Consider the following 8,613-nt stretch of genomic DNA (forward strand, 5'->3'; position numbering starts at 1 on the left):
CTCTTTCTCTATTTTATGCAGGTAGGCCTGTAGAGATATAAAACTTCCCCTAATTACTGCTTTGGCTGTATCCCACACATTTTGGTATGATGTCTCATTATTGTCATTTTCTTGGGTGAAGTTATTAATTATGTCTATGATTTGCTGTTTTACCCAATCATTCTTTAGTATAAGATTATTTAGTTTCCAATTATTTTTTGGTCTATTTTCCCCTGGCTTTTTATTAAATGTTATTTTGATTGCATTATGGTCTGAAAAGGATGCATTTACTATTTCTGCCTTACTGCATTTGATTTTGAGGTTTTTATGCCCTAGTATATGATCAATTTTTGTATAGGTTCCATGAACTGCTGAGAAGAAAGTATATTCCTTTCTGTCTCCATTTAGCTTTCGCCAAAGATCTATCATATGAAACTTTTCTAGTATTCTATTTACCTCTTTGACTTCTTTCTTATTTATTTTGTGGTTTGATTTATCTAATTCTGATAGTGCAAGGTTGAGATCTCCCGCTATTATAGTTTTGCTATCTATTTCCTCTTGCAGCTCTCTTAATTTCTCTTTTAAGAATTTAGATGCTGCACCACTTGGTGCATACATGTTTAATATGGATACTGCTTCACTATTGATGCTTCCCTTTAGTAGGATATAATGCCCTTCCTTATCTCTTTTAATTAGATCAATTTTTGTTTTTGCTTGATCTGAGATGAGGATGGCTACTCCTGCTTTTTTGGTTTTGCCTGAAGCATAATAGATTCTGCTCCACCCTTTTACTTTTAGTTTGAATGTCTCATCCTGTTTCAGGTGTGTTTCCTGTAAACAACATATAGTAGGATTCTGACTTTTAATCCAGTCTGCTAACTGCTTCCTCTTTATGAGGCAGTTTGCCCCATTCACATTTATGGTTAGAAGGACTAATTCTATATTGCTTGCCATCCTATTAACCCCTGCTTATGCTTTTCCCCTTTCCTTCCCTTTTACCCTCCAATCCAGTATTAAACTGGTAAACACCACTTGCTTTTCACAGCCCTCCCTTTTTAGGATCCCTCCCCCACCTTAAAGATCCTCCCCTTGTTTTACCCCTTTTCCTCGAAATTACTGTATTCCCTTCTCCTTAGCTTACTCCTTCCCTTTCACTTTTCAATGAAGTGGAAGAAGTTTCACCATAAATCGAATATGTCTATTGATACATGCTATGTTCATCTCCCTCCTTTCTTTCTCTCAGATATAATAGGTTACCTTTGCCTCTTCATGAGATGTAGTACCACCACTTTATACTTTTTTATGATATAATCTCCTTTCCACCTCTAGTTTCTAAGACAAATTGTACATATGTTCTTTACATATTTTTTTGACAGAAGTATAGTTCTCAAGATTTCTTTTTACCTTTTTTAGAAGTCTCTTGAGTTCTGTATTTGAAGATCAAACCTTTTATGTAGGTCTGGTTTTTTCATCAAAAATAGATGGAATTCATTTATTTCGTTAAATGTCCATCTTCTTCCCTGGAAAACGATGCTCATTCTTGCTGGGTAAGTTATTCTTGGCTGCATACCAAGTTCCTTAGCCTTTCGGAATATCATGTTCCAGGCCCTGCGTTCTTTTAATGTGGATGCTGCTAGATCCTGGGTTATCCTTATTGTGGATCCTCCATATCTGAATTGTTTTTTTCTAGCAGCTTCCAATATCTTTTCCTTTGTCTGATGGTTCTTGAACTTGGCCACTATATTTCTTGGCGTTTTGATTTTAGGGTCCCTTTCAGTAGGTGATCGATGAATTTTCTCCATGTCTATTTTACCCTCTGTTTCCAAAACGTCTGGGCAGTTCTCTTTGATAATTTCCTCGAAAATGGTGTCCAAGCTCTTTTTTTCCTCCCATTTTTCAGGGAGTCCGATTATTCTCAAATTGTCTCTCCTGGATCTGTTTTCTAGGTCTGTTGTCTTTCTGGTAAGGTACTTGACAGTCTTTTCAATTGTTTCATTTCTCTGGTTTTGCTTGACTCCCTCTTGGTTTCTCCTTGAGTCATTCATTTCTACTTGTTCCAGTCTAATTTTCAATGATGTATTTTCTTCACTCACTTTTTTTATATCTCTTTGTAATTGTCCAATTGAGTTTTTATCTTCTATGGAATTTTTTTCCATTTTATCCATTTTATTTTTTAGAGAGCTGATTTCTTTTTCCAGCTCTCTAATCCTGTTTTCCTTGGAGTTGTTTACCTTTTCCAGCTCACTAATCCTGTTTTCCTTGGAGTTCTTTACCTTTTCTAGCTCACTAATCTTGTTTCTCAATGATTTGATTTCTTTATCCACTCTGTCTTTGAATGCATGGGATGACTTCTCCAGGCTCTCTTGCCAAGCTTCCCTTTCCTTTTCCCATTTCTCTTCCAGCTTTCTTGTGAGAGCCTTTTTGATTTCCTCTATGAGCTTCTTTTGTATTGAGGAGCAGCTTATATCCCTCCCAGGGGATACATCTGGGGACATTCTGTTCCTAGTCTCCTCAGCATTTGAAGTCTGCTCCCTCTCCACACAGAAGCTGTCAATGGTTAGAGCCCTTTTGAATTTTTTGTTCATTTTGTCAGAGTAGGAATCAAAGAAAACAAACTGACAAGAGAAACAATTGGTCTGTTTTGCAGGGGATAGGGCTGGATGTCATTAATGGGCTTCCTCTACAGACTGGGGGTAGGGCAGCAGAGAGCCACTAACAGAACAGCAATGACTGTACTGAGTCTGCGCTCTGAGGCTCTGAGAATGCACCGAGTCAGTCCAGGTGGGGGTTGGGGGTGGCCGGGCTCTGAGAGATGCTGGCTTTCTGGGGTTTTAATCTTCACCTCCGGTGTTTACACCCTCTCTGCTGCTCCTGGCTTGCTGCCAAGACGGAGCATCCACACTGGGGCAAAAGCCCTTTCGCAGAAACGGCAGAGATCACACCCCTCCCTCTCTGGTCTGAGCTGTGTGAGCTGCCTGTCTTGCTCTGGCTGTCTGCCCTCAGTCTGCGCCCAGTCTGATTGACCCTCCCCCGAACAAACACAGACCTTTTCTGGCGACTTTCAAGGATGTCTTCTCTTGGTGATAATTTGTGGATTTCTTTCTGGGTCAAGCATTAAGTCAGAGGCTTGTCATGAAGTAAGTTCTGAGAGAAAACGAGGAGCTCAAGCAGCTGTCTGCCTCCACGCCGCCATCTTCTTCCCTTGATATTCTTGACCTTTTATTCTTCTAGATGAATTTTGTTTCTATTTTTTTCTAGTTCTATAAAATAATTTTTAGTAGTTTGATTGGCATGGTACTGAAAAGTAGATCAATTTAGGGAGAATTGTTATTTTATTATATTAGTTCTTCCTATAATTGATGAGCAATTGATATTTTTCCAATTGTTTAGACCCGACTTCATTTATATGAGGAGTGTTTTGTAATTGTGTTTATATAATTTTTGGGTTTGTCTTGGCAAATAAACCCCATGTATTTTATTTTGTCTGTAGTTAATTTAAATGGAATTTCTCTTTCTATCTCTTATTGATGGACTTAGAAATGTTGATAATTTCCATGGGTTTATTTTATGTCCGCAAATTTGCTAAAACTTTTAATTATTTCTAGTAGGTTTTTGGGTGATTTTCTAGGATTCTCTAAGTATATTATATCATCATAGCATTTGCAATAAGTGATAGTTTTATTTTCTCATTGCCTATTCTGATTCCTTTTGTTTTCTTTTCTTACTGCTAAAACCAATATTTATAGTACAACGTTGAATAACGGTAATAAGGGGCATGCTTGTTTCACTTCTGTTTTTATTGGGAATGCATGTAGCTTCTCTCCATTACAAATATGCTGGTTGGGAAAACAAAGCTGGGGAAAAATTCTTTACAGCCAGTATTTCTGATAAAGGTCTCATTTCTAAAATATATCAAAAATTGTCTCAAATGTATAAGAACACAAGTCATTCCTCAATTGATAAATGGTCAAAGGATATGAACAGACAATCTGGGGTTTCAGATAGATGCTGCTTATTGTTTTAAGGAAGGTTCCCTTTATCCCTATGCTCTCAATTGTTTTTAATAGGAAGATTTTCCTGTAATTATTGAGATTACAATACAATTTCTATTGGTTTTGTTGTTAATATAGTAAATTATGTTAATACATTTTAAGGATAAACCACCCTTGCATTCCTATTTAAATCCTTTTTGGTCATAGTGTATTATACTGCTGATAAATTACTGTGCTTTCTGCTAATGTTGTATTTAATTATTTTGTACCAATATTTATTAGGGAAATTGACCTGTATTTTTTTTGTTTGTTTGTTTGTTTTGGCTCTTCCTGGTTTAGGTATTGATACCATATTTGTGTCAAAGAAGGAATCTGACAGTACTCCTTCTTTACTTATTTTTCCAAACACATCACATAGTGTTGGAATTAATTGTTCTTTAAATGTTTGGTAGAATTCACTTATGAATCCATCAGCCCTGTACGTTTTTCCTTTGGTAGTTCATTAATGCTTTTTAAAAAAAATTTTTTTCCAAATTGTGACTATTTAAGTAATTTATTTTCTTCCTATTAATCAAAGGAATTTATATTTTTGTAAATATTCATCTATATGTTAGATTGTCACACTTGCTGCCATACATTTGAGTAAAATGACTCCTAATTATTGATTTAATTTGTTTGTTTTTTATGATAAGTTCATCCTTTTCATTTTTGATACTGGTGATTTGTTTTTTTTTTTCTTTCTTTATTCTAATAAAATTAACCAAAGATTTACCTATTTTTTGGTTTTTTCATAAAATCAATTCTTAATTTTTTTGTATTACTTCAATAGATTTTTTCTTAGTTTTAATTTTATTAATCTGTCCTTTCAATTTTAGAATTTACAATTTGGTATTAAATTAAATTTTAAATTTGTTCTTTTTTCTAGCTTTTCTTAGTTGTGTGCTCGATTCATTAATCTCTTTATTCATTTAGAGATATAAAATTTCCTTTATTTTTTAATAATGATAATTTTTATTTACAAGATATATGCATGGGTAATTTTACAACATTGACAATTGCCAAACTTTTTGTTGTAATTTTTCCACTCCTCTCTCCACCTCCCCCAGATGGCAAGTTGACCAATACATGTTCAATATGTTAAAGTATAAATTAAATACAATATATTTATACATGTCCAAACAGTTGTTTTGCTGTACAAAAAGAATCGGACTTTGAAATAATGTACAATTAACCTGTGAAGGAAATCCAAAATGCAGGCAGACAAAAATAGAGGGATTGGGAATTCTATGTAGTGGTTCATAGTCGACTTTCAGAGTTCTTTTACTGTGTGTAGCTGGTTCAGTTCATTACTGCTCTATTGGAACTGATTTGGTTCAACTCATTGTTGAAAATGGCCACATCCATCAGAATTGATCATCATATAGTATTGTTGTTGAAGTATACATCCTGGTCCTACTCATTTAACTCAAAATTTCTTTTAATTACTGCTTTGCCTGTATCCCAAGGGTTCTGGTATGTCGTTTGATTAATATCATTCTTTTTGATGCTATTATGGACTGTTTCTATTATTTGTCATTAGGTCCACTTATTTTTAAGGATTCAATTATTTAACTTCCAATTGGTTTTTGGCTATCTTTCTTCAGCTCTTTATTGAATATAATTTTTATTGCATTGTGGTCTGAAAAGGTAGCATTTACTATGTCTGCCTTTATGCACTTGATTGTGAGGTTTTTATGCCCTAATATGTTGTCAGTTTTTTTGTGAAGGTTCCATGTACTACCAAGAAAAAATGTATTCCTTTCTGTCCCTATTCATTTTCTCCAGAGATCTATCATTTGAGGTTTCCTAGGATCCTATTAACCTCTCTAGTTCTTTCTTGTTTATTTTGTAGGGAGATTTGTCTGATTCTGAGAGAGATGGTTGAAGTTCCCCACCACTTATCTTATCTATTTCTTCAATTAACTGGATTAAATTTTTCTCTAGGTATTTTGCTGCTATATCAGTGGTTGAATACACATTTACTATCATTACCACTTTATTGTTTACAGTACCTTTTATCAAGGTGTACTTTCCTTCCTTATCTCCTTTAATAAGATCTATTTGTACTTCTGTTTTATCTGAGATCAGAATTGCTATCAGTTATTTTACTTCAGTTGAAGAATAATAAATTCTGTTCTAGCCTTTTACCTTTATTCTATGTGTCTTTATATCTGTGTCATATGTGTGTCTTATAAATACTATATCGTAGGATTCTGTCTTTTAATCTATTCTGCTACTCAATTTATTTTTATGGGAGAGTTTATCCCATTCCTATTCACATTTATGATTGCCAGCTCTGTATTTCCTTCCTTTTCATTTTCTCCCATGTATATGCTTTTACCCTCTGTTTCCACTCAGTCCGTAGTTGTGTATTTTTTCACCCATCTCATCCACTACTTTATCTTGTATCCGTCCTCTCTTCTCTTAGTAGTGTTTTTTTTTAACCTATCCCACATACTAAATTATCTTCTGTCACTCCTTCCTCTCTGCCACTCCTTTCTCTTACATTTTCCCCTAGTATTCCTTTCCTCCCTTCCACCTTGTCCCTCCCTTTTCTTTCCTCTTTCTCTTTCTTTGACTTCTTGGAATAAACTGCCAGATTGTGGGTAATCCTGACTGTTGCTCCTTCTCTTTTGTCAGGCAACATGCAGTACTTTTTCCTTGAGATTGTGGTTTTGGCATTCTCCAATTGATAAATGGTCAAAGGATATGAACAGACAATTCTCAGATGATGAAATTGAAATTATATCCACTCATATGAAAGAGTGTTCCAAATCACTACTGATCAGAGAAATGAAAATTAAGACAACTCTGAGATACCACTACACACCAGTCAGATTGGCTAAGATGACAGGAACAAATAATGATGAATGTTGGAGGGGATGTGGGAAAACTGGGACACTGATACATTGTTGGTGGAGTTGTGAAAGAATCCAGCCATTCTGGAGAGCAATTTGGAACTATGCCCAAAAAGTTATCAAACTGTGCATACCCTTTGACCCAGCATTGCTGCTATTGGGCTTATATCCCAAAGAAATACTAAAGAGCGGAAAGGGACCTGTATGTGCCAAAATGTTTGTGGCAGCTCTTTTTGTTGTAGCTAGAAACTGGAAGATGAATGGATGTCCATCAATTGGAGAATGGTTGGGTAAATTATGGTTTATGAAGATTATGGAATATTATTGCTCTGTAAGAAATGACCAGCAGGAGGAATACAGAGAGGTTTGGAGAGACTTACATCAACTGATGCTGAGTGAAATGAATAGAACCAGAAGATCGCTGTACACTTCAATGCTGTATGAAGATGTATTCTGATGGAAGTGGATATCTTCAACATAAAGAAGATCCAAATCACTTCCAGTTGATCAATGATGGACAGAAACAACTACACCCAGAGAAGGAATACTGGGAAGTGAATGTAAATTGTTAGCACTACTGTCTATCTATCCAGGTTACTTATACCTTCGGAATCTAATACTTAACGTGCAATAAGAAAATTGGATTTACACACATATATTGTATCTAGGTTATACTGTAACACATGTAAAATATATGGGATTGCCTGTCATCGGGGGGAGGGAGTAGAGGAAGGGAGGGGAAAATTTGGAAAAATGAATACAAAGGATAATGTTATAAAAATTACTCATGCATATATACTGTCAATTTTTTTTATAATTATAAAATTAAAAAAATAAAAAAAAGGATTGTGGTTTTGGAGCAATAATGTTCCTTGGGCTTTTTTCTTGTGGCATCTTTCTGAAGATGATTGATGGATTCTTTCAATGAATATTTCCCCCTCTCTTTCTAGAATATTAGGACATCTCTTGAATGCTATCCAGGCTTTTTTTTTTTATCATGGCCTTCAGATAGGCCAATGATTAAAATGTCTCTTCTGGATCCATTTTCTACGTCGGCTGGGTTTCCGATGAGATATTTCATATTTTCTTCCATTTTGTCATTCTTTTTAGTTTGATTGATTTATGCTGTCTCACAGAGTGATTAGTTTCCATTTTCCCTGTTCTAGTTTTTACTGTAATTTTCTTCAGTTAGCTTTTGTATCTCTTCTTCCATTTTGTTAATTCTACTTTTTAAGGAGTTGTTTTCTTCATGTAACTTTTGTCTTCCTTCTCCAAACTATTGACTCTCTCATGTGTGCTTCTCATTTCCTTTCTTAATTTTTCTTCTACCTCTCTTATTTGCCTTCTAAAGTCTTTTATGTGCATATCCAAAAAGTCTCTTGGATTCATATCACTTTTTGAGATTTCTCTGTACACATATTGTCCTTGTCTGGGTTTGTGTTTTGGTTTCCCTATCACCATAATAGCTTTCTGTGGTAAAGGTTTCTGTTTCTTGCTCACTTTCTTTCCTTTTCTTTTTGTATTTCTTCTTTTTTTTCACTTTTATGGTTGAGCTCTGCTCCTGGGGTAAAAGGGGTGCTGTCTTAAGCTTGCTGTGCAGCTTTGAGCCTTGGTTTTGAGTACAAGGCCAGTTATGTTTGCAGTGGGTACTTTGGCTGCTCTTTCCAGGAAAAGCCTAGAGTTTGCATTCTGAGGTCTACAGTGAGGTCTAAGGGATGAAGAAGAAAATGGGTACTTGTCTACAT

The sequence above is a fragment of the Sminthopsis crassicaudata genome, chromosome 1 (assembly GCF_048593235.1).
Source record: "Sminthopsis crassicaudata isolate SCR6 chromosome 1, ASM4859323v1, whole genome shotgun sequence".
NCBI classification, from domain to species: domain Eukaryota; kingdom Metazoa; phylum Chordata; class Mammalia; order Dasyuromorphia; family Dasyuridae; genus Sminthopsis; species Sminthopsis crassicaudata.